The 25,640-nt window shown below is 42.1% G+C and overlaps 1 long non-coding RNA gene across 1 annotated transcript in view; it reads left to right on the top strand.

The window, feature by feature from the left end:
• The window catches only part of LOC149129040 (uncharacterized), a 59,174-nt gene extending 38,354 nt beyond the window's left edge, over positions 1–20,820 (top strand). Inside the window, exon 2 of the long non-coding RNA XR_016240539.1 lies at positions 187–20,820. This is a non-coding gene — a long non-coding RNA (uncharacterized LOC149129040). The remainder of the gene's footprint in view (positions 1–186) is intronic.
• The last annotated feature ends 4,820 nt before the right edge of the window (positions 20,821–25,640 follow it).

Below are 25,640 nucleotides of genomic sequence, written 5' to 3'. Positions count from 1 at the left end.
GTTACAGTGAGAGTGATACAAGGGAGTTTCAGTGGGAGGAGGAGAAGATTACAAAAAGAGATAAGATAGTTACAGTTAGAAGGATAGAACGGAATTTCAGTGGGAGGAGGAGAAGAAGATTGCAAAAAGAGAGAACAGAGTTACAGAGAGAGGGATAGAAGGGAGTTTCAGTGGGAAGAGGAGAAGAAGATTACAAAAAGAGAGAAGAGAGTTACAGAGAGAGGGATAGAAGGGAGTTTCAGTGGGAGGAAGAGACGAAGATTACAAAAAGAGAGTACAGATCTACAGAGAGAGAGAGGGAAAGAAGGGAGTTTCAGTGGGAGGAGGAGAAGATTACAAAAAGAGAAAAGAGAGTTACAGAGAGGAGAATAGAAGGGAGTTTCAGTGGAAATAGAAGAAGATTAAAAAAAGAGAGAATAGGGGTTACAGAGAGAAGGACAGAAGGGAGTTTCAGTGGGAGGAGGAGAAGAAGAATACAAAAAGAGAGAAGAGAGTTACAGAGAGAGTGATAGAAGGGAGTTTCAGTGGGAGGAGGAGAAGTTGACAAAAAGAGATAAGAGAGTTACAGAGAGAAGGATAGAACGGAATTTCAGTGGGAGAGGAGAAGATTACAAAAAGAGATTAGAGAGTTACAGAGAGAATGATAGAAGGGAGGTTCAGTGGGAAGACAAGATTACAAAAAGAGAGAAGAAAGTTACAGAGAGAGGGATAGAAGGGAGTTTCAGTGGGAGGAGGAGAAGAAGAATACAAAAAGAGAGAAGAGAGTTACAGAGAGAGGGATAGAAGGGAGTTTCAGAGGGAGGAGGAGAAGATTACAAAAAGAGAGTTACAGAGAGAAGGATAGAAGGGAGTTTCAGTGGGAAGAGATGATTACAAAAAGAGAGAAGAGAGTTACAGAGAGAGGGATAGAAGGGAGTTTCAGTGGGAGGAGGAGAAGATTACAAAAAGAGAGAAGAGAGTTACAGACAGAGGGATAGAAGGGAGTTTCAGTGGGAGGAGGAGAAGATTACAAAAAGAGATAAGAGAGTTACAGAGAGAAGGATAGAAGGGAATTTCAGTGGGAGGAGGAGAAGATGATTACAAAAAGAGAGAAGAGGGTTACAGAGAGAGTGATAGAAGCGAGTTTCAGTGGGAGGAGAAGAAGATTACAAAAAGAGATAAGAGAGTTACAGAGAGAAGGATAGAAGGGAGTTTCAGTGGGAAGAGAAGATTACAAAAAGAGAGAAGAGAGTTACAGAGAGAGGGATAGAAGGGAGTTTCAGTGGGAGGAGGAGAAGATTACAAAAAGAGAGAAGAGAGTTACAGAGAGAGGGATAGAAGGGAGTTTCAGAGGGAGGAGGAGAAGATTACAAAAGGAGAGTTACAGAGAGAAGGATAGAAGGGAGTTTCAGTGGGAAGAGGAGAAGAAGATTACAAAAAGAGAGAAGAGAGTTACAGAGAGAGGGATAGAAGGGATTTTCAGTGGGAGCAGATAAACATTACAAAAAGAGATAAGAGAGTTACAGAGAGAAGGATAGAAGTGAATTTCAGTGGGAGGAGGAGAAGAAGATTACAAAAAGAGAGAAGAGAGTTACAGAGAGAGGGATAGAAGGGAGTTTCAGTGGGAAGAGGAGAAGATTACAAAAAGAGAGAAGAGAGTTACGGAGAGAAGCATAGAAGCGAGTTTCAGTGGGAAGAGGAGAAGAAGATTACAAAAAGAGAGAAGAGAGTTACAGAGAGAGGGATAGAAGGGAGTTTCTGTGGGAAGAGGAGAAGAAGATTACAAAAAGAGAGAAGAGAGTTACAGAGAGAGGGATAGAAGGGAGTTTCAGTGGAAGCAGAAGAAGATTACAAAATGAGATAAGAGAGTTACAGAGAGAAGGATAGAAGGGAATTTCAGTGGGAGGAGGAGAAGAAGATTACAGAAAGAGAGAAGAGAGTTTCAGGGAGAGGGATAGAAGGGAGTTTCAGTGGGAAGAGGAGAAGATTACAAAAAGAGAGTTACAGAGAGAAGGATAGAAGGGAGTTTCAGTGGGAAGAGGAGAAGAAGATTACAGAAAGAGAGAAGAGAGTTACAGAGAGAGGGATAGAAGGGTGTTTCAGTGGGAAGAGGAGAAGAAGATTACAAAAAGACAGAAGAGAGTTACAGAGAGAGGGATAGAAGGGAGTTTCAGTGGGAGGAAGAGAGGAAGATTACAAAAAGATAGAACAGAGCTACAGAGAGAGAGAGAGGGATAGAAGGGAGTTTCAGTGGGAGGAGGAGAAGAAGATTACAAAAACAGATAAGAGATTTACAGAGAGAGGGATAGAAGTGAACTTCAGTAGGAGGAGGAGAAGATTACAAAAAGAGAGAAGAGAGTTACAGAGAGAGGGATAGAAGGGAGTTTCAGTAGGAGGAGGAGAAGATTACAAAAAGAGAGAAGAGATTTACAGAGAGAGGGATAGAAGGGAGTTTCAGTAGGAGGAGGAGAAGGTTTCAAAAAGAGAGAAGAGAGCGACAGAGAGAGAGAGGGATAGAAAGGAGTTTCAGTGGGAGGAGGAGAAGAAGATTACAAAAAGAGAGAAGAGATTTACAGAGAGAGGGATAGAAGGGAGTTTCAGTGGGAGGAGGAGAAGAAGATTACAAAAAGAAAGAAGAGAGTTACAGAGAGAAGGATAGAAGGGAGTTTCAGTGGGAAGAGGAGAAGAAGATTACAAAAAGAGAGAAGAGAGTTACAGAGAGAGGGATAGAAGGGAGTTTCAGTGGGAGGAAGAGACGAAGATTACAAAAAGAGAGAACAGAGCTACAGAGAGAGAGAGGGAAAGAAGGGAGTTTCAGTGGGAGGAGGAGAAGTTGACAAAAAGAGATAAGAGAGTTACAGAGAGAAGGATAGAACGGAATTTCAGCGGGAGAGGAGAAGATTACAAAAAGAGAAAAGAGAGTTACAGAGAGGAGGATAGAAGGGAGTTTCAGTGGAAATAGAAGAAGATTAAAAAAAGAGAGAATAGGGGTTACAGAGAGAAGGACAGAAGGGAGTTTCAGTGGGAGGAGGAGAAGAAGAATACAAAAAGAGAGAAGAGAGTTACAGAGAGAGTGATAGAAGGGAGTTTCAGTGGGAGGAGGAGAAGTTGACAAAAAGAGATAAGAGAGTTACAGAGAGAAGGATAGAACGGAATTTCAGCGGGAGAGGAGAAGATTACAAAAAGAGATTAGAGAGTTACAGAGAGAATGATAGACGGGAGGTTCAGTGGGAAGACAAGATTACAAAAAGAGAGAACAGAGTTAGAGAGAGAGGGATAGAAGGGAGTTTCAGTGGGAGGAGGAGAAGAAGAATACAAAAAGAAAGAAGAGAGTTACAGAGAGAGGGATAGAAGGGAGTTTCAGAGGGAGGAGGAGAAGATTACAAAAAGAGAGTTACAGAGAGAATGATAGAAGGGAGTTTCAGTGGGAAGAGGAGAATATTACAAAAAGAGATAAGACAGTTACAGAGAGAGGGATAGAAGGGAGTTTCAGTGGGAGGAGGAGAAGATTACAAAAAGAGAAAAGAGAGTTACAGAGAGGAGGATAGAAGGGAGTTTCAGTGGAAACAGATGATTAAAAAAAGAGAGAATAGGGGTTACAGAGAAAAGGTCAGAAGGGAGTTTCAGTGGGAGGAGGAGAAGAAGAATACAAAAAGAGAGAAGAGAGTTACAGAGAGAGGGATAGAAGGGAGTTTCAGTGGGAGAGGAGAAGATTACAAAAAGAGATAATAGAGTTACAGAGAGAATGATAGAAGGGAGGTTCAGTGGGAAGACAAGATTACAAAAAGAGAGAAGGGAGTTACAGTGAGAGTGATACAAGGGAGTTTCAGTGGGAGGAGGAGAAGATTACAAAAAGAGATAAGTTAGTTACAGTTAGAAGGATAGAACGGAATTTCAGTGGGAGGAGGAGAAGAAGATTGCAAAAAGAGAGAACAGAGTTACAGAGAGAGGGATAGAAGGGAGTTTCAGTGGGAGGAAGAGAGGAAGATTACAAAAAGAGAGTTACAGAGAGAAGGATAGAAGGGAGTTTCAGTGGGAGGAGAAGAAGATTACAAAAAGAGATAAGAGAGTTACAGAGAGAAGGATAGAAGGGAGTTTCAGTGGGAAGAGATGATTACAAAAAGAGAGAAGAGAGTTACAGAGAGAGGGATAGAAGGGAGTTTCAGTGGGAAGAGGAGAAGAAGATTACAAAAAGAGAGAAGAGAGTTACAGAGAGAGGGATAGAAGGGAGTTTCAGTAGGAGGAGGAGAAGATTACAAAAAGAGAGAAGAGATTTACAGAGAGAGGGATAGAAGGGAGTTTCAGTAGGAGGAGGAGAAGGTTTCAAAAAGAGAGAAGAGAGCGACAGAGAGAGAGAGGGATAGAAAGGAGTTTCAGTGGGAGGAGGAGAAGAAGATTACAAAAAGAGAGAAGAGATTTACAGAGAGAGGGATAGAAGGGGGTTTCAGTGGGAGGAGGAGAAGAAAATTACAAAAAGAAAGAAGAGAGTTACAGAGAGAAGGATAGAAGGGAGTTTCAGTGGGAAGAGGAGAAGAAGATTACAAAAAGAGAGAAGAGAGTTACAGAGAGAGGGATAGAAGGGAGTTTCAGTGGGAGGAAGAGACGAAGATTACAAAAAGAGAGAACAGAGCTACAGAGAGAGAGAGGGAAAGAAGGGAGTTTCAGTGGGAGGAGGAGAAGTTGACAAAAAGAGATAAGAGAGTTACAGAGAGAAGGATAGAACGGAATTTCAGCGGGAGAGGAGAAGATTACAAAAAGAGAAAAGAGAGTTACAGAGAGGAGGATAGAAGGGAGTTTCAGTGGAAATAGAAGAAGATTAAAAAAAGAGAGAATAGGGGTTACAGAGAGAAGGACAGAAGGGAGTTTCAGTGGGAGGAGGAGAAGAAGAATACAAAAAGAGAGAAGAGAGTTACAGAGAGAGTGATAGAAGGGAGTTTCAGTGGGAGGAGGAGAAGTTGACAAAAAGAGATAAGAGAGTTACAGAGAGAAGGATAGAACGGAATTTCAGCGGGAGAGGAGAAGATTACAAAAAGAGATTAGAGAGTTACAGAGAGAATGATAGACGTGAGGTTCAGTGGGAAGACAAGATTACAAAAAGAGAGAACAGAGTTAGAGAGAGAGGGATAGAAGGGAGTTTCAGTGGGAGGAGGAGAAGAAGAATACAAAAAGAGAGAAGAGAGTTACAGAGAGAGGGATAGAAGGGAGTTTCAGAGGGAGGAGGAGAAGATTACAAAAAGAGAGTTACAGAGAGAATGATAGAAGGGAGTTTCAGTGGGAAGAGGAGAATATTACAAAAAGAGATAAGACAGTTACAGAGTGAGGGATAGAAGGGAGTTTCAGTGGGAGGAGGAGAAGATTACAAAAAGAGAAAAGAGAGTTACAGAGAGGAGGATAGAAGGGAGTTTCAGTGGAAACAGATGATTAAAAAAAGAGAGAATAGGGGTTACAGAGAAAAGGACAGAAGGGAGTTTCAGTGGGAGGAGGAGAAGAAGAATACAAAAAGAGAGAAGAGAGTTACAGAGAGAGGGATAGAAGGAAATTTCAGTGGGAGGAGAAGAAGATTACAAAAAGAGAGAAGAGAGTTACAGAGAGAGGGATAGAAGGGAGTTTCAGTGGGAAGAGGAGAAGATTACAAAAAGAGAGTTACAGAGAGAAGGATAGAAGGGAGTTTCAGTGGGAAGAGGAGAAGAAGATTACAGAAAGAGAGAAGAGAGTTACAGAGAGAGGGATAGAAGGGTGTTTCAGTGGGAAGAGGAGAAGAAGATTACAAAAAGACAGAAGAGAGTTACAGAGAGAGGGATAGAAGGGAGTTTCAGTGGGAGGAAGAGAGGAAGATTACAAAAAGATAGAACAGAGCTACAGAGAGAGAGAGAGGGATAGAAGGGAGTTTCAGTGGGAGGAGGAGAAGAAGATTACAAAAAGAGATAAGAGATTTACAGAGAGAGGGATAGAAGTGAACTTCAGTAGGAGGAGGAGAAGATTACAAAAAGAGAGAAGAGAGTTACAGAGAGAGGGATAGAAGGGAGTTTCAGTAGGAGGAGGAGAAGATTACAAAAAGAGAGAAGAGATTTACAGAGAGAGGGATAGAAGGGAGTTTCAGTAGGAGGAGGAGAAGGTTTCAAAAAGAGAGAAGAGAGCGACAGAGAGAGAGAGGGATAGAAAGGAGTTTCAGTGGGAGGAGGAGAAGAAGATTACAAAAGGAGAGAAGAGATTTACAGAGAGAGGGATAGAAGGGAGTTTCAGTGGGAGGAGGAGAAGAAGATTACAAAAAGAAAGAAGAGAGTTACAGAGAGAAGGATAGAAGGGAGTTTCAGTGGGAAGAGGAGAAGAAGATTACAAAAAGAGAGAAGAGAGTTACAGAGAGAGGGATAGAAGGGAGTTTCAGTGGGAGGAAGAGACGAAGATTACAAAAAGAGAGAACAGAGCTACAGAGAGAGAGAGGGAAAGAAGGGAGTTTCAGTGGGAGGAGGAGAAGTTGACAAAAAGAGATAAGAGAGTTACAGAGAGAAGGATAGAACGGAATTTCAGCGGGAGAGGAGAAGATTACAAAAAGAGAAAAGAGAGTTACAGAGAGGAGGATAGAAGGGAGTTTCAGTGCAAATAGAAGAAGATTAAAAAAAGAGAGAATAGGGGTTACAGAGAGAAGGACAGAAGGGAGTTTCAGTGGGAGGAGGAGAAGAAGAATACAAAAAGAGAGAAGAGAGTTACAGAGAGAGTGATAGAAGGGAGTTTCAGTGGGAGGAGGAGAAGTTGACAAAAAGAGATAAGAGAGTTACAGAGAGAAGGATAGAACGGAATTTCAGCGGGAGAGGAGAAGATTACAAAAATAGATTAGAGAGTTACAGAGAGAATGATAGACGGGAGGTTCAGTGGGAAGACAAGATTACAAAAAGAGAGAACAGAGTTAGAGAGAGAGGGATAGAAGGGAGTTTCAGTGGGAGGAGGAGAAGAAGAATACAAAAAGAGCGAAGAGAGTTACAGAGAGAGGGATAGAAGGGAGTTTCAGAGGGAGGAGGAGAAGATTACAAAAAGAGAGTTACAGAGAGAATGATAGAAGGGAGTTTCAGTGGGAAGAGGAGAATATTACAAAAAGAGATAAGACAGTTACAGAGAGAGGGATAGAAGGGAGTTTCAGTGGGAGGAGGAGAAGATTACAAAAAGAGAAAAGAGAGTTACAGAGAGGAGGATAGAAGGGAGTTTCAGTGGAAACAGATGATTAAAAAAAGAGAGAATAGGGGTTACAGAGAAAAGGACAGAAGGGAGTTTCAGTGGGAGGAGGAGAAGAAGAATACAAAAAGAGAGAAGAGAGTTACAGAGAGAGGGATAGAAGGGAGTTTCAGTGGGAGAGGAGAAGATTACAAAAAGAGATAATAGAGTTACAGAGAGAATGATAGAAGGGAGGTTCAGTGGGAAGACAAGATTACAAAAAGGGAGAAGGGAGTTACAGTGAGAGTGATACAAGGGAGTTTCAGTGGGAGGAGGAGAAGATTACAAAAAGAGATAAGATAGTTACAGTTAGAAGGATAGAACGGAATTTCAGTGGGAGGAGGAGAAGAAGATTGCAAAAAGAGAGAACAGAGTTACAGAGAGAGGGATAGAAGGGAGTTTCAGTGGGAGGAAGAGAGGAAGATTACAAAAAGAGAGTTACAGAGAGAAGGATAGAAGGGAGTTTCAGTGGGAGGAGAAGAAGATTACAAAAAGAGATAAGAGAGTTACAGAGAGAAGGATAGAAGGGAGTTTCAGTGGGAAGAGATGATTACAAAAAGAGAGAAGAGAGTTACAGAGAGAGGGATAGAAGGGAGTTTCAGTGGGAAGAGGAGAAGAAGATTACAAAAAGAGAGAAGAGAGTTACAGAGAGAGGGATAGAAGGGAGTTTCAGTGGGAGGAAGAGACGAAGATTACAAAAAGAGAGAACAGATCTACAGAGAGAGAGAGGGAAAGAATGGAGTTTCAGTGGGAGGAGGAGAAGATTACAAAAAGAGAAAAGAGAGTTACAGAGAGGAGGATAGAAGGGAGTTTCAGTGGAAATAGAAGAAGATTAAAAAAAGAGAGAATAGGGATTACAGAGAGAAGGACAGAAGGGAGTTTCAGTGGGAGGACGAGAAGAAGAATACAAAAAGAGAGAAGAGAGTTACAGAGAGAGTGATAGAAGGGAGTTTCAGTGGGAGGAGGAGAAGTTGACAAAAAGAGATAAGAGAGTTACAGAGAGAAGGATAGAACGGAATTTCAGCGGGAGAGGAGAAGATTACAAAAAGAGAAAAGAGAGTTACAGAGAGGAGGATAGAAGGGAGTTTCAGTGGAAATAGAAGAAGATTAAAAAAAGAGAGAATAGGGGTTACAGAGAGAAGGACAGAAGGGAGTTTCAGTGGGAGGAGGAGAAGAAGAATACAAAAAGAGAGAAGAGAGTTACAGAGAGAGTGATAGAAGGGAGTTTCAGTGGGAGGAGGAGAAGTTGACAAAAAGAGATAAGAGAGTTACAGAGAGAAGGATAGAACGGAATTTCAGCGGGAGAGGAGAAGATTACAAAAAGAGATTAGAGAGTTACAGAGAGAATGATAGACGGGAGGTTCAGTGGGAAGACAAGATTACAAAAAGAGAGAACAGAGTTAGAGAGAGAGGGATAGAAGGGAGTTTCAGTGGGAGGAGGAGAAGAAGAATACAAAAAGAGAGAAGAGAGTTACAGAGAGAGGGATAGAAGGGAGTTTCAGTGGGAGGAGGAGAAGATTACAAAAAGAGAAAAGAGAGTTACAGAGAGGAGGATAGAAGGGAGTTTCAGTGGAAACAGATGATTTAAAAAAGAGAGAATAGGGGTTACAGAGAAAAGGACAGAAGGGAGTTTCAGTGGGAGGAGGAGAAGAAGAATACAAAATGAGAGAAGAGAGTTACAGAGAGAGGGATAGAAGGGAGTTTCAGTGGGAGGAGGAGAAGAAGATTACAAAAAGAGAGAAGAGAGTTACAGAGAGAGGGATAGAAGGGAGTTTCAGTGGGAAGAGGAGAAGATTACAAAAAGAGAGTTACAGAGAGAAGGATAGAAGGGAGTTTCAGTGGGAAGAGGAGAAGAAGATTACAGAAAGAGAGAAGAGAGTTACAGAGAGAGGGATAGAAGGGTGTTTCAGTGGGAAGAGGAGAAGAAGATTACAAAAAGACAGAAGAGAGTTACAGAGAGAGGGATAGAAGGGAGTTTCAGTGGGAGGAAGAGAGGAAGATTACAAAAAGATAGAACAGAGCTACAGAGAGAGAGAGAGGGATAGAAGGGAGTTTCAGTGGGAGGAGGAGAAGAAGATTACAAAAAGAGATAAGAGATTTACAGAGAGAGGGATAAAAGTGAACTTCAGTAGGAGGAGGAGAAGATTACAAAAAGAGAGAAGAGAGTTACAGAGATAGGGATAGAAGGGAGTTTCAGTAGGAGGAGGAGAAGATTACAAAAAGAGAGAAGAGATTTACAGAGAGAGGGATAGAAGGGAGTTTCAGTAGGAGGAGGAGAAGGTTTCAAAAAGAGAGAAGAGAGCGACAGAGAGAGAGAGGGATAGAAAGGAGTTTCAGTGGGAGGAGGAGAAGAAGATTACAAAAAGAGAGAAGAGATTTACAGAGAGAGGGATAGAAGGGGGTTTCAGTGGGAGGAGGAGAAGAAGATTACAAAAAGAAAGAAGAGAGTTACAGAGAGAAGGATAGAAGGGAGTTTCAGTGGGAAGAGGAGAAGAAGATTACAAAAAGAGAGAAGAGAGTTACAGAGAGAGGGATAGAAGGGAGTTTCAGTGGGAGGAAGAGACGAAGATTACAAAAAGAGAGAACAGAGCTACAGAGAGAGAGAGGGAAAGAAGGGAGTTTCAGTGGGAGGAGGAGAAGTTGACAAAAAGAGATAAGAGAGTTACAGAGAGAAGGATAGAACGGAATTTCAGCGGGAGAGGAGAAGATTACAAAAAGAGAAAAGAGAGTTACAGAGAGGAGGATAGAAGGGAGTTTCAGTGGAAATAGAAGAAGATTAAAAAAAGAGAGAATAGGGGTTACAGAGAGAAGGACAGAAGGGAGTTTCAGTGGGAGGAGGAGAAGAAGAATACAAAAAGAGAGAAGAGAGTTACAGAGAGAGTGATAGAAGGGAGTTTCAGTGGGAGGAGGAGAAGTTGACAAAAAGAGATAAGAGAGTTACAGAGAGAAGGATAGAACGGAATTTCAGCGGGAGAGGAGAAGATTACAAAAAGAGATTAGAGAGTTACAGAGAGAATGATAGACGGGAGGTTCAGTGGGAAGACAAGATTACAAAAAGAGAGAACAGAGTTAGAGAGAGAGGGATAGAAGGGAGTTTCAGTGGGAGGAGGAGAAGAAGAATACAAAAAGATAGAAGAGAGTTACAGAGAGAGGGATAGAAGGGAGTTTCAGTGGGAGGAGGAGAAGATTACAAAAAGAGAAAAGAGAGTTACAGAGAGGAGGATAGAAGGGAGTTTCAGTGGAAACAGATGATTAAAAAAAGAGAGAATAGGGGTTACAGAGAAAAGGACAGAAGGGAGTTTCAGTGGGAGGAGGAGAAGAAGAATACAAAATGAGAGAAGAGAGTTACAGAGAGAGGGATAGAAGGGAATTTCAGTGGGAGGAGGAGAAGAAGATTACAAAAAGAGAGAAGAGAGTTTCAGAGAGAGGGATAGAAGGGAGTTTCAGTGGGAAGAGGAGAAGATTACAAAAAGAGAGTTACAGAGAGAAGGATAGAAGGGAGTTTCAGTGGGAAGAGGAGAAGAAGATTACAGAAAGAGAGAAGAGAGTTACAGAGAGAGGGATAGAAGGGTGTTTCAGTGGGAAGAGGAGAAGAAGATTACAAAAAGACAGAAGAGAGTTACAGAGAGAGGGATAGAAGGGAGTTTCAGTGGGAGGAAGAGAGGAAGATTACAAAAAGATAGAACAGAGCTACAGAGAGAGAGAGAGGGATAGAAGGGAGTTTCAGTGGGAGGAGGAGAAGAAGATTACAAAAAGAGATAAGAGATTTACAGAGAGAGGGATAGAAGTGAACTTCAGTAGGAGGAGGAGAAGATTACATAAAGAGAGAAGAGAGTTACAGAGAGAGGGATAGAAGGGAGTTTCAGTAGGAGGAGGAGAAGATTACAAAAAGAGAGAAGAGATTTACAGAGAGAGGGATAGAAGGGAGTTTCAGTAGGAGGAGGAGAAGGTTTCAAAAAGAGAGAAGAGAGCGACAGAGAGAGAGAGGGATAGAAAGGAGTTTCAGTGGGAGGAGGAGAAGAAGATTACAAAAGGAGAGAAGAGATTTACAGAGAGAGGGATAGAAGGGAGTTTCAGTGGGAGGAGGAGAAGAAGATTACAAAAAGAAAGAAGAGAGTTACAGAGAGAAGGATAGAAGGGAGTTTCAGTGGGAAGAGGAGAAGAAGATTACAAAAAGAGAGAAGAGAGTTACAGAGAGAGGGATAGAAGGGAGTTTCAGTGGGAGGAAGAGACGAAGATTACAAAAAGAGAGAACAGAGCTACAGAGAGAGAGAGGGAAAGAAGGGAGTTTCAGTGGGAGGAGGAGAAGTTGACAAAAAGAGATAAGAGAGTTACAGAGAGAAGGATAGAACGGAATTTCAGCGGGAGAGGAGAAGATTACAAAAAGAGAAAAGAGAGTTACAGAGAGGAGGATAGAAGGGAGTTTCAGTGGAAATAGAAGAAGATTAAAAAAAGAGAGAATAGGGGTTACAGAGAGAAGGACAGAAGGGAGTTTCAGTGGGAGGAGGAGAAGAAGAATACAAAAAGAGAGAAGAGAGTTACAGAGAGAGTGATAGAAGGGAGTTTCAGTGGGAGGAGGAGAAGTTGACAAAAAGAGATAAGAGAGTTACAGAGAGAAGGATAGAACGGAATTTCAGCGGGAGAGGAGAAGATTACAAAAATAGATTAGAGAGTTACAGAGAGAATGATAGACGGGAGGTTCAGTGGGAAGACAAGATTACAAAAAGAGAGAACAGAGTTAGAGAGAGAGGGATAGAAGGGAGTTTCAGTGGGAGGAGGAGAAGAAGAATACAAAAAGAGCGAAGAGAGTTACAGAGAGAGGGATAGAAGGGAGTTTCAGAGGGAGGAGGAGAAGATTACAAAAAGAGAGTTACAGAGAGAATGATAGAAGGGAGTTTCAGTGGGAAGAGGAGAATATTACAAAAAGAGATAAGACAGTTACAGAGAGAGGGATAGAAGTGAGTTTCAGTGGGAGGAGGAGAAGATTACAAAAAGAGAAAAGAGAGTTACAGAGAGGAGGATAGAAGGGAGTTTCAGTGGAAACAGATGATTAAAAAAAGAGAGAATAGGGGTTACAGAGAAAAGGTCAGAAGGGAGTTTCAGTGGGAGGAGGAGAAGAAGAATACAAAAAGAGAGAAGAGAGTTACAGAGAGAGGGATAGAAGGGAGTTTCAGTGGGAGAGGAGAAGATTACAAAAAGAGATAATAGAGTTACAGAGAGAATGATAGAAGGGAGGTTCAGTGGGAAGACAAGATTACAAAAAGAGAGAAGGGAGTTACAGTGAGAGTGATACAAGGGAGTTTCAGTGGGAGGAGGAGAAGATTACAAAAAGAGATAAGATAGTTACAGTTAGAAGGATAGAACGGAATTTCAGTGGGAGGAGGAGAAGAAGATTGCAAAAAGAGAGAACAGAGTTACAGAGAGAGGGATAGAAGGGAGTTTCAGTGGGAGGAAGAGAGGAAGATTACAAAAAGAGAGTTACAGAGAGAAGGATAGAAGGGAGTTTCAGTGGGAAGAGGAGAATATTACAAAAAGAGATAAGACAGTTACAGAGTGAGGGATAGAAGGGAGTTTCAGTGGGAGGAGGAGAAGATTACAAAAAGAGAAAAGAGAGTTACAGAGAGGAGGATAGAAGGGAGTTTCAGTGGAAATAGAAGAAGATTAAAAAAAGAGACAATAGGGGTTACAGAGAGAAGGACAGAAGGGAGTTTCAGTGGGAGGAGGAGAAGAAGAATACAAAAAGAGAGAAGAGAGTTACAGAGAGAGTGATAGAAGGGAGTTTCAGTGGGAGGAGGAGAAGTTGACAAAAGGAGATAAGAGAGTTACAGAGAGAAGGATAGAACGGAATTTCAGCGGGAGAGGAGAAGATTACAAAAAGAGATTAGAGAGTTACAGAGAGAATGATAGACGGGAGGTTCAGTGGGAAGACAAGATTACAAAAAGAGAGAACAGAGTTAGAGAGAGAGGGATAGAAGGGAGTTTCAGTGGGAGGAGGAGAAGAAGAATACAAAAAGAGAGAAGAGAGTTACAGAGAGAGGGATAGAAGGGAGTTTCAGTGGGAGGAGGAGAAGATTACAAAAAGAGAAAAGAGAGTTACAGAGAGGAGGATAGAAGGGAGTTTCAGTGGAAACAGATGATTAAAAAAAGAGAGAATAGGGGTTACAGAGAAAAGGACAGAAGGGAGTTTCAGTGGGAGGAGGAGAAGAAGAATACAAAATGAGAGAAGAGAGTTACAGAGAGAGGGATAGAAGGGAATTTCAGTGGGAGGAGGAGAAGAAGATTACAAAAAGAGAGAAGAGAGTTACAGAGAGAGGGATAGAAGGGAGTTTCAGTGGGAAGAGGAGAAGATTACAAAAAGAGAATTACAGAGAGAAGGATAGAAGGGAGTTTCAGTGGGAAGAGGAGAAGAAGATTACAGAAAGAGAGAAGAGAGTTACAGAGAGAGGGATAGAAGGGTGTTTCAGTGGGAAGAGGAGAAGAAGATTACAAAAAGACAGAAGAGAGTTACAGAGAGAGGGATAGAAGGGAGTTTCAGTGGGAGGAAGAGAGGAAGATTACAAAAAGATAGAACAGAGCTACAGAGAGAGAGAGAGGGATAGAAGGGAGTTTCAGTGGGAGGAGGAGAAGAAGATTACAAAAACAGATAAGAGATTTACAGAGAGAGGGATAGAAGTGAACTTCAGTAGGAGGAGGAGAAGATTACAAAAAGAGAGAAGAGAGTTACAGAGAGAGGGATAGAAGGGAGTTTCAGTAGGAGGAGGAGAAGATTACAAAAAGAGAGAAGAGATTTACAGAGAGAGGGATAGAAGGGAGTTTCAGTAGGAGGAGGAGAAGGTTTCAAAAAGAGAGAAGAGAGCGACAGAGAGAGAGAGGGATAGAAAGGAGTTTCAGTGGGAGGAGGAGAAGAAGATTACAAAAAGAGAGAAGAGATTTACAGAGAGAGGGATAGAAGGGAGTTTCAGTGGGAGGAGGAGAAGAAGATTACAAAAAGAAAGAAGAGAGTTACAGAGAGAAGGATAGAAGGGAGTTTCAGTGGGAAGAGGAGAAGAAGATTACAAAAAGAGAGAAGAGAGTTACAGAGAGAGGGATAGAAGGGAGTTTCAGTGGGAGGAAGAGACGAAGATTACAAAAAGAGAGAACAGAGCTACAGAGAGAGAGAGGGAAAGAAGGGAGTTTCAGTGGGAGGAGGAGAAGTTGACAAAAAGAGATAAGAGAGTTACAGAGAGAAGGATAGAACGGAATTTCAGCGGGAGAGGAGAAGATTACAAAAAGAGAAAAGAGAGTTACAGAGAGGAGGATAGAAGGGAGTTTCAGTGGAAATAGAAGAAGATTAAAAAAAGAGAGAATAGGGGTTACAGAGAGAAGGACAGAAGGGAGTTTCAGTGGGAGGAGGAGAAGAAGAATACAAAAAGAGAGAAGAGAGTTACAGAGAGAGTGATAGAAGGGAGTTTCAGTGGGAGGAGGAGAAGTTGACAAAAAGAGATAAGAGAGTTACAGAGAGAAGGATAGAACGGAATTTCAGCGGGAGAGGAGAAGATTACAAAAAGAGATTAGAGAGTTACAGAGAGAATGATAGACGGGAGGTTCAGTGGGAAGACAAGATTACAAAAAGAGAGAACAGAGTTAGAGAGAGAGGGATAGAAGGGAGTTTCAGTGGGAGGAGGAGAAGAAGAATACAAAAAGAAAGAAGAGAGTTACAGAGAGAGGGATAGAAGGGAGTTTCAGAGGGAGGAGGAGAAGATTACAAAAAGAGAGTTACAGAGAGAATGATAGAAGGGAGTTTCAGTGGGAAGAGGAGAATATTACAAAAAGAGATAAGACAGTTACAGAGAGAGGGATAGAAGGGAGTTTCAGTGGGAGGAGGAGAAGATTACAAAAAGAGAAAAGAGAGTTACAGAGAGGAGGATAGAAGGGAGTTTCAGTGGAAACAGATGATTAAAAAAAGAGAGAATAGGGGTTACAGAGAAAAGGTCAGAAGGGAGTTTCAGTGGGAGGAGGAGAAGAAGAATACAAAAAGAGAGAAGAGAGTTACAGAGAGAGGGATAGAAGGGAGTTTCAGTGGGAGAGAAGAAGATTACAAAAAGAGATAATAGAGTTACAGAGAGAATGATAGAAGGGAGGTTCAGTGGGAAGACAAGATTACAAAAAGAGAGAAGGGAGTTACAGTGAGAGTGATACAAGGGAGTTTCAGTGGGAGGAGGAGAAGATTACAAAAAGAGATAAGATAGTTACAGTTAGAAGGATAGAACGGAATTTCAGTGGGAGGAGGAGAAGAAGATTGCAAAAAGAGAGAACAGAGTTACAGAGAGAGGGATAGAAGGGAGTTTCAGTGGGAGGAAGATTACAAAAAGAGAGTTACAGAGAGAAGGATAGAAGGGAGTTTCAGTGGGAAGAGGAGAATATTACAAAAAGAGATAAGACAGTTACAGAGTGAGGGATAGAAGGGAGTTTCAGTGGGAGGAGGTGAAGATTACAAAAAGAGAAAAGAGAGTTACAGAGAGGAGGATAGAAGGGAGTTTCAGTGGAAACAGATGATTAAAAAAAGAGAGAATAGGGGTTACAGAGAAAAGGACAGAAGGGAGTTTCAGTGGGAGGAGGAGAAGAAGAATACAAAAAGAGAGAAGAGAGTTACAGAGAGAGGGATAGAAGGGATTTTCAGTGGGAGCAGAAAAACATTACAAAAAGAGATAAGAGAGTTACAGAGAGAAGGATAGAAGGGAATTTCAGTGGGAGGAGGAGAGGAAGATTACAAAAAGAGAGAGGGATAGAAGGGAGTTTCAGTGGGAAGAGGAGAAGATTACAAAAAGAGAGAAGAAAGTTACAGAGAGAAGGATAGAAGGGAGTTTCAGTGGGAAGAGGAGAAGAAGATTACAAAAAGAGAGAAGAGAGTTACAGAGAGAGGGATAGAAGGGAGTTTCTGTGGGAAGAGGAGAAGATTACAAAAAGAGAGAAGAGAGTTACAGAGAGAGGGATAGAAGGGAGTTTCAGTGGGAAGAGGAGAAGATTACAAAAAGAGAGAAGAGAGTTACGGAGAGAAGCATAGAAGCGAGTTTCAGTGGGAAGAGGAGAAGAAGATTACAAAAAGAGAGAAGAGAGTTACAGAGAGAGGGATAGAAGGGAGTTTCTGTGGGAAGAGGAGAAGAAGATTACAAAAAGAGAGAAGAGAGTTACAGAGAGAGGGATAGAAGCGTGTTTCAGTGGGAGCAGAAGAAGATTACAAAATGAGATAAGAGAGTTACAGAGAGAAGGATAGAAGGGAATTTCAGTGGGAGGAGGAGGAGAAGATTACAAAAAGAGAGAAGAGAGTTACAGAGAGAGGGATAGAAGGGAGTTTCAGTGGGAAGAGGAGAAGATTACAAAAAGAGAGTTACAGAGAGAAGGATAGAAGGGAGTTTCAGTGGGAAGAGGAGAAGAAGATTACAGAAAGAGAGAAGAGAGTTACAGAGAGAGGGATAGAAGGGAGTTTCAGTGGGAAGAGGAGAAGAAGATTACAAAAAGAGAGAAGAGAGTTACAGAGAGAGGGATAGAAGGGAGTTTCAGTGGGAGGAAGAGAGGAAGATTACAAAAAGATAGAACAGAGCTACAGAGAGAGAGAGAGAGGGATAGAAGGGAGTTTCAGTGGGAGGAGGAGAAGAAGATTACAAAATGAGATAAGAGATTTACAGAGAGAGGGATAGAAGGGAACTTCAGTAGGAGGAGGAGAAGATTACAAAAAGAGAGAAGAGAGTTACAGAGGGAGGGATAGAAGGGAGTTTCAGTAGGAGGAGGAGAAGATTACAAAAAGAGAGAAGAGATTTACAGAGAGAGGGATAGAAGGGAGTTTCAGTAGGAGGAGGAGAAGATTTCAAAAAGAGAGATGAGAGCGACAGAGAGAGAGAGGGATAGAAAGGAGTTTCAGTGGGAGGAGGAGAAGAAGTTTACAAAAAGAGAGAAGAGATTTACAGAGAGAGGGATAGAAGGGAGTTTCAGTGGGAGGAGGAGAAGAAGATTACAAAAAGAGAGAAGAGAGTTACAGAGAGAAGGATAGAAGGGAGTTTCAGTGGGAAGAGGAGAAGAAGATTACAAAAAGAGAGAAGAGAGTCACAGAGAGAGGGATAGAAGGGAGTTTCAGTGGGAGGAAGAGAGGAAGATTACAAAAAGAGAGAACAGAGCTACAGAGAGAGAGAGAGGGATAGAAGGGAGTTTCAGTGGGAGGAGGAGAAGAAGATTACAAAAAGAGAGAAGAGATTTACAGAGAGAGGAATAGAAGGGAACGTCAGTAGGAGGAGGAGAAGATTACAAAAAGAGAGAAGAGAGTTACAGAGAGAGGGATAGAAGGGAGTTTCAGTAGGTGGAGGAGAAGATTACAAAAAGAGAGAAGAGATTTACAGAGAGAGGGATAGAAGGGAGTTTCAGTAGTAGGAGGAGAAGATTACAAAAAGAGAGAAGAGAGCGACAGAGAGAGGGATAGATGGGAGTTTCAGTGGGAAGAGGAGAAGATTACAAAAAGAGAGAAGAGCGTTACACAGAGAGGGATAGAAGGGGGTTTCAGTGGGAGGAAGAGAGGAAGATTACAAAAAGAGAGAACAGAGCTACAGAGAGAGAGAGGGATAGAAGGGAGTTTCAGTGGGAGGAGGAGAAGAAGATTACAAAAAGAGAGAAGAGATTTACCAAGAGAGGGATAGAAGGGAACTTCAGTAGGAGGAGGAGAAGAAGATTACAAAAAGAGAGAAGAGAGTTACAGAGAGAGGGATAGAAGGGAGTTTCAGTGGGAAGAGGAGAAGTAGATTACAAAAAGAGAGAAGAGAGTTACACAGAGAGGGATAGAAAGGAGTTTCAGTGGGAGGAAGAGAGGAAGATTACAAAAATAGAGAACAGAGCTACAGAGAGAGAGTGGGATAGAAGGGAGTTTCAGTGGGAGGAGGAGAAGAAGATTACAAAAAGAGAGAAGAGATTTACAGAGAGAGAGATAGAAGGGAACTTCAGTAGGAGGAGGAGAAGATTACAAAAAGAGAGAAGAGAGTTACAGAGAGAGGGATAGAAGGGAGTTTCAGTAGGAGGAGGAGAATATTACAAAAAGAGAGAAGAGAGTTACAGAGAGAGGGATAGAAGGGAGTTTCAGTGGGAGAGGAGAAGATTACAAAAAGAGATAATAGAGTTACAGAGAGAATGATAGAAGGGAGGTTCAGTGGGAAGACAAGATTACAAAAAGAGAGAAGAGAGTTACAGAGAGAGTGATACAAGGGAGTTTCAGTGGGAGGAGGAGAAGAAGAATACAAAAAGAGAGAAGAGAGTTACATAGAAGGGAGTTTCAGTGGGAAGAGGAGAAGAAGATTGCAAAAAGAGAGAACAGAGTTACAGAGAGAGGGATAGAAGGGATTTTCAGTGGGAGGAAGAGAGGAAGATTACAAAAAGAGAGTTACAGAGAGAAGGATAGAAGGGAGTTTCAGTGGGAGGAGAAGAAGATTACAAAAAGAGATAAGAGAGTTACAGAGAGAAGGATAGAAGGGAGTTTCAGTGGGAAGAGATGATTACAAAAAGAGAGAAGAGAGTTACAGAGAGAGGGATAGAAGGGAGTTTCAGTGGGAGGTGGAGAAGATTACAAAAAGAGAGAAGAGAGTTACAGAGAGAGGGAAAGAAGGGAGTTTCAGAGGGAGGAGGAGAAGATTACAAAAAGAGAGTTACAGAGAGAAGGATAGAAGGGAGGTTCAGTGGGAAGAGGAGAAGAAGATTACAAAAAGAGAGAAGAGAGTTACAGAGAGAGGGATAGAAAGGATTTTCAGTGGGAGCAGAAAAAGATTACAAAAAGAGATAAGAGAGTTACAGAGAGAAGGATAGAAGGGAATTTCAGTGGGAGGAGGAGAAGAAGATTACAAAAAGAGAGAAGAGAGTTACAGAGAGAGGGATAGAAGGGAGTTTCAGTGGGAAGAGGAGAAGAAGATTACGAAAAGAGAGAAGAGAGTTACAGAGAGAGTGATAGAAGGGAGTTTCAGTGGGAGGAGGAGAAGTTTACAAAAAGAGATAAGATAGTTACTGAGAGAAGGATAGAACGGAATTTCAGTGGGAGGAGTAGAAGAAGATTACAAAAAGAGAGAAGAGAGTTACAGAGAGAGGGATAGAAGGGAGTTTCGGTGGGAGGAGGAGAAGAAGAATACAAAAAGAGAGAAGAGAGTTACATAGAGAGGGATAGAAGGGAGTTTCAGTGGGAAGAGGAGAAGAAGATTACAAAAAGAGAGAAGAGAGTTACAGAGAGAGGGATAGAAGCGAGTTTCAGTGGAAGGAGGAGAAGATTACAAAAAGAGATAAGAGAGTTACATAGAGAAGGATAGAAGGGAATTTCAGTGGGAGGAGGAGAAGATGATTACAAAAAGAGAGAAGAGGGTTACAGAGAGAGTGATAGAAGCGAGTTTCAGTGGGAGGAGAAGAAGATTACAAAAAGAGATAAGAGAGTTACAGAGAGAAGGATAGAAGGGAGTTTCAGTGGGAAGAGAAGATTACAAAAAGAGAGAAGAGAGTTACAGAGAGAGGGATAGAAGGGAGTTTCAGTGGGAGGAGGAGAAGATTACAAAAAGAGAGAAGAGAGTTACAGAGAGAGGGATAGAAGGGAGTTTCAGAGGGAGGAGGAGAAGATTACAAAAGGAGAGTTACAGAGAGAAGGATAGAAGGGAGTTTCAGTGGGAAGAGGAGAAGAAGATTACAAAAAGAGAGAAGAGAGTTACAGAGAGAGGGATAGAAGGGATTTTCAGTGGGAGCAGAAAAACATTACAAAAAGAGATAAGAGAGTTACAGAGAGAAGGATAGAAGGAAATTTCAGTGGGAGGAGGAGAAGAAGATTACAAAAAGAGAGAAGAGAGTTACAGAGAGAGGGATAGAAGGGAGTTTCAGTGGGAAGAGGAGAAGATTACAAAAAGAGAGAAGAAAGTTACAGAGAGAAGGATAGAAGGGAGTTTCAGTGGGAAGAGGAGAAGAAGATTACAAAAAGAGAGAAGAGAGTTACAGAGAGAGGGATAGAAGGGAGTTTCTGTGGGAAGAGGAGAAGATTACAAAAAGAGAGAAGAGAGTTACAGAGAGAGGGATAGAAGGGAGTTTCAGTGGGAAGAGGAGAAGATTACAAAAAGAGAGAAGAGAGTTACGGAAAGAAGCATAGAAGCGAGTTTCAGTGGGAAGAGGAGAAGAAGATTACAAAAAGAGAGAAGAGAGTTACAGAGAGAGGGATAGAAGCGAGTTTCAGTGGGAGCAGAAGATTACAAAATGAGATAAGAGAGTTACAGAGAGAAGGATAGAAGGGAATTTCAGTGGGAGGAGGAGGAGAAGATTACAAAAAGAGAGAAGAGAGTTACAGAGAGAGGGATAGAAGGGAGTTTCAGTGGGAAGAGGAGAAGGTTACAAAAAGAGAGTTACAGAGAGAAGGATAGAAGGGAGTTTCAGTGGGAAGAGGAGAAGAAGATTACAGAAAGAGAGAAGAGAGTTACAGAGAGAGGAATAGAAGGGAGTTTCAGTGGGAAGAGGAGAAGAAGATTACAAAAAGAGAGAAGAGAGTTACAGAGAGAGGGATAGAAGGGAGTTTCAGTGGGAGGAAGAGAGGAAGATTACAAAAAGATAGAACAGAGCTACAGAGAGAGAGAGAGAGAGGGATAGAAGGGAGTTTCAGTGGGAGTAGGAGAGGAAGATTACAAAAAGATAGAACAGAGCTACAGAGAGAGAGAGAGAGGGATAGAAGGGAGTTTCAGTGGGAGGAGGAGAAGAAGATTACAAAATGAGATAAGAGATTTACAGAGAGAGGGATAGAAGGGAACTTCAGTAGGAGGAGGAGAAGATTACAAAAAGAGAGAAGAGAGTTACAGAGGGAGGGATAGAAGGGAGTTTCAGTAGGAGGAGGAGAAGATTACAAAAAGAGAGAAGAGATTTACAGAGAGAGGGATATAAGGGAGTTTCAGTAGGAGGAGGAGAATATTTCAAAAAGAGAGAAGAGAGCGACAGAGAGAGAGAGGGATAGAAAGGAGTTTCAGTGGGAGGAGGAGAAGAAGATTACAAAAAGAGAGAAGAGATTTACAGAGAGAGGGATAGAAGGGAGTTTCAGTGGGAGGAGGAGAAGAAGATTACAAAAAGAGAGAAGAGAGTTACAGAGAGAAGGATAGAAGGGAGTTTCAGTGGGAAGAGGAGAAGAAGATTACAAAAAGAGAGAAGAGAGTCACAGAGAGAGGGATAGAAGGGAGTTTCAGTGGGAGGAAGAGAGGAAGATTACAAAAAGAGAGCACAGAGCTACAGAGAGAGAGGGATAGAAGGGAGTTTCAGTGGGAGGAGGAGAAGAAGATTACAAAAAGAGAGAAGAGATTTACAGAGAGAGGAATAGAAGGGAACGTCAGTAGGAGGAGGAGAAGATTACAAAAAGAGAGAAGAGAGTTACAGAGAGAGGGATAGAAGGGAGTTTCAGTAGGAGGAGGAGAAGATTACAAAAAGCGAGAAGAGAGTTACACAGAGAGGGATAGAAGGGAGTTTCAGTGGGAGGAAGAGAGGACGATTACAAAAAGAGAGAACAGAGCTACAGAGAGAGAGAGGGATAGAAGGGAGTATCAGTGGGAGGAGGAGAAAAAGATTACAAAAAGAGAGAAGAGATTTACCAAGAGAGGGATAGAAGGGAGTTTCAGTGGGAAGAGGAGAAGTAGATTACAAAAAGAGAGAAGAGAGTTACACAGAGAGGGATAGAAAGGAGTTTCAGTGGGAGGAAGAGAGGAAGATTACAAAAAGAGAGAACAGAGCTACAGAGAGAGGGATAGAAGGGAGTTTCAGTGGGAGGAGGAGAAGAAGATTACAAAAAGAGAGAAGAGATTTACCAAGAGAGGGATAGAAGGGAACTTCAGTAGGAGGAGGAGAAGAAGATTACAAAAAGAGAGAAGAGAGTTACAGAGAGAGGGATAGAAGGGAGTTTCAGTGGGAAGAGGAGAAGTAGATTACAAAAAGAGAGAAGAGAGTTACACAGAGAGGGATAGAAAGGAGTTTCAGTGGGAGGAAGAGAGGAAGATTACAAAAAGAGAGAACAGAGCTACAGAGAGAGAGAGTGGGATAGAAGGGAGTTTCAGTGGGAGGAGGAGAAGAAGATTACAAAAAGAGAGAAGAGATTTACAGAGAGAGGGATAGAAGGGAACTTCAGTAGGAGGAGGAGAAGATTACAAAAAGAGAGAAGAGAGTTACAGAGAGAGGGATAGAAGGGAGTTTCAGTAGGAGGAGGAGAAGATTACAAAAAGAGAGAAGAGATTTACAGAGAGAGGGATAGAAGGGAGTTTCAGTAGGAGGAGAAGATTACAAAAAGATAGAAGAGAGTGACAGAGAGAGGGATAGAATGGAGTTTCAGTGGGAGGAGGAGAAGAAGATTACAAAAAGAGAGAAGAGAGTTACAGAGAGAGGGATAGAAGGGAGTTTCAGTGGGAAGAGGAGAAGATTACAAAAAGAGAGAAGAGAGTTACGGAAAGAAGCATAGAAGCGAGTTTCAGTGGGAAGAGGAGAAGAAGATTACAAAAAGAGAGAAGAGAGTTACAGAGAGAGGGATAGAAGAGAGTTTCTGTGGGAAGAGGAGAAGAAGATTACAAAAAGAGAGAAGAGAGTTACAGAGAGAGGGATAGAAGCGAGTTTCAGTGGGAGCAGAAGAAGATTACAAAATGAGATAAGAGAGTTACAGAGAGAAGGATAGAAGGGAATTTCAGTGGGAGGAGGAGGAGAAGATTACAAAAAGAGAGAAGAGAGTTACAGAGAGAGGGATAGAAGGGAGTTTCAGTGGGAAGAGGAGAAAATTACAAAAAGAGAGTTACAGAGAGAAGGATAGAAGGGAGTTTCAGTGGGAAGAGGAGAAGAAGATTACAGAAAGAGAGAAGAGAGTTACAGAGAGATGGATAGAAGGGAGTTTCAGTGGGAAGAGGAGAAGAAGATTACAAAAAGAGAGAAGAGAGTTACAGAGAGAGGGATAGAAGGGAGTTTCAGTGGGAGGAAGAGAGGAAGATTACAAAAAGATAGAACAGAGCTACAGAGAGAGAGAGAGAGGGATAGAAGGGAGTTTCAGTGGGAGGAGGAGAAGAAGATTACAAAATGAGATAAGAGATTTACAGAGAGAGGGATAGAAGGGAACTTCAGTAGGAGGAGGAGAAGATTACAAAAAGAGAGAAGAGAGTTACAGAGGGAGGGATAGAAGGGAGTTTCAGTAGGAGGAGGAGAAGATTACAAAAAGAGAGAAGAGATTTACAGAGAGAGGGATATAAGGGAGTTTCAGTAGGAGGAGGAGAAGATTTCAAAAAGAGAGAAGAGAGCGACAGAGAGAGAGAGGGATAGAAAGGAGTTTCAGTGGGAGGAGGAGAAGAAGATTACAAAAAGAGAGAAGAGATTTACAGAGAGAGGGATAGAAGGGAGTTTCAGTGGGAGGAGGAGAAGAAGATTACAAAAAGAGAGAAGAGAGTTACAGAGAGAAGGATAGAAGGGAGTTTCAGTGGGAAGAGGAGAAGAAGATTACAAAAAGAGAGAAGAGAGTCACAGAGAGAGGGATAGAAGGGAGTTTCAGTGGGAGGAAGAGAGGAAGATTACAAAAAGAGAGCACGGAGCTACAGAGCGAGAGAGAGGGATAGAAGGGAGTTTCAGTGGGAGGAGGAGAAGAAGATTACAAAAAGAGAGAAGAGATTTACAGAGAGAGGAATAGAAGGGAACGTCAGTAGGAGGAGGAGAAGATTACAAAAAGAGAGAAGAGAGTTACAGAGAGAGGGATAGAAGGGAGTTTCAGTAGGAGGAGGGGAAGATTACAAAAAGAGAGAAGAGAGTTACACAGAGAGGGATAGAAGGGAGTTTCAGTGGGAGGAAGAGAGGAAGATTACAAAAAGAGAGAACAGAGCTACAGAGAGAGGGATAGAAGGGAGTTTCAGTGGGAGGAGGAGAAGAAGATTACAAAAAGAGAGAAGAGATTTACCAAGAGAGGGATAGAAGGGAACTTCAGTAGGAGGAGGAGAAGAAGATTACAAAAAGAGAGAAGAGAGTTACAGAGAGAGGGATAGAAGGGAGTTTCAGTGGGAAGAGGAGAAGTAGATTACAAAAAGAGAGAAGAGAGTTACACAGAGAGGGATAGAAAGGAGTTTCAGTGGGAGGAAGAGAGGAAGATTACAAAAAGAGAGAACAGAGCTACAGAGAGAGAGTGGGATAGAAGGGAGTTTCAGTGGGAGGAGGAGAAGAAGATTACAAAAAGAGAGAATAGATTTACAGAGAGAGGGATAGAAGGGAACTTCAGTAGGAGGAGGAGAAGATTACAAAAAGAGAGAAGAGAGTTACAGAGAGAGGGATAGAAGGGAGTTTCAGTAGGAGGAGGAGAAGATTACAAAAAGAGAGAAGAGATTTACAGAGAGAGGGATAGAAGGGAGTTTCAGTAGGAGGAGAAGATTACAAAAAGATAGAAGAGAGTGACAGAGAGAGGGATAGAATGGAGTTTCAGTGGGAGGAGGAGAAGAAGATTACAAAAAGAGAGAAGAGATTTACAGAGAGAGGGATAGAAGAGAGTTTCAGTGGGAGGAGGAGAAGAAGGTTACAAAAGGAGAGAAGAGAGTTACAGAGAGAGGGATAGAAAGGAGTTTCAGTGGGAGTAGAAGAAGATTACAAAGGGAGGATAGAAGAGAGCTACAAAGAGAGGGTAGAAGTGAGCAACAGAAAGAGGGTCAGAAGAAATGTAGAAAGGAACAAAGGGAGGATAGAAGAGAGCTACAAAGAGAGGGGAGAAGTGAGCAACAGAAAGAGGGTCAGAAGAAAGGTAGAAAGGGACAAAGGGAGGATAGAAGAGAGATACAAAGAGAGGGGAGAAGTGAGCAACAGAAAGAGGGTGAGAAGAAAGGTAGAAAGGGACAAAGGGTGGATAGAAGAGAGCTACAAAGAGAGGGGAGAAGTGAGCAACAGAAAGACGGTCAGAAGAAAGGTAGAAAGGGTCAAAGGGAGGATAGAAGAGAGCTACAAAGAGAGGGGAGAAGTGAGCAACAGAAAGAGGGTCAGAAGAAAGGTAGAAAGGGACAAAGGGAGGATAGAAGAGAGCTACAAAGAGAGGGGAGAAGTGAGCAACAGAAAGAGGGTCAGAAGAAAGGTAGAAAGGGACAAAGGGAGGATAGAAGAGAGCTACAAAGAGAGGGGAGAAGTGAGCAACAGAAAGAGTGTCAGAAGAAAGTTAGAAAGGGACAAAGGGAGGATAGAAGAGAGCTACAAAGAGAGGGGAGAAGTGAGCAACAGAAAGAGGGTTAGAAGAAAGGTAGAAAGGGTCAAAGGGAGGATAGAAGAGAGCTACAAATTGAGGGGAGAAGTGAGCATCAGAAAGAGGGTCAGAAGAAAGGTAGAAAGGGACAAAGGGAGGATAGAAGAGAGCTACAAAGAGAGGGGAAAGTGAGCAACAGAAAGAGGGTCAGAAGAAAGGTAGAAAGGGACAAAGGGAGGATAGAAGAGAGATACAAAGAGAGGGGAGAAGTGAG

This window comes from Octopus bimaculoides, unplaced genomic scaffold (genome assembly GCF_046866305.1).
Source record: "Octopus bimaculoides isolate indiv1 unplaced genomic scaffold, ASM4686630v1 Z0, whole genome shotgun sequence".
Classification (NCBI taxonomy): Eukaryota; Metazoa; Mollusca; class Cephalopoda; order Octopoda; family Octopodidae; genus Octopus; species Octopus bimaculoides.
Note: the sequence above shows the minus strand (reverse complement) of the source record. Positions and strands in the feature narration are given on the sequence as shown.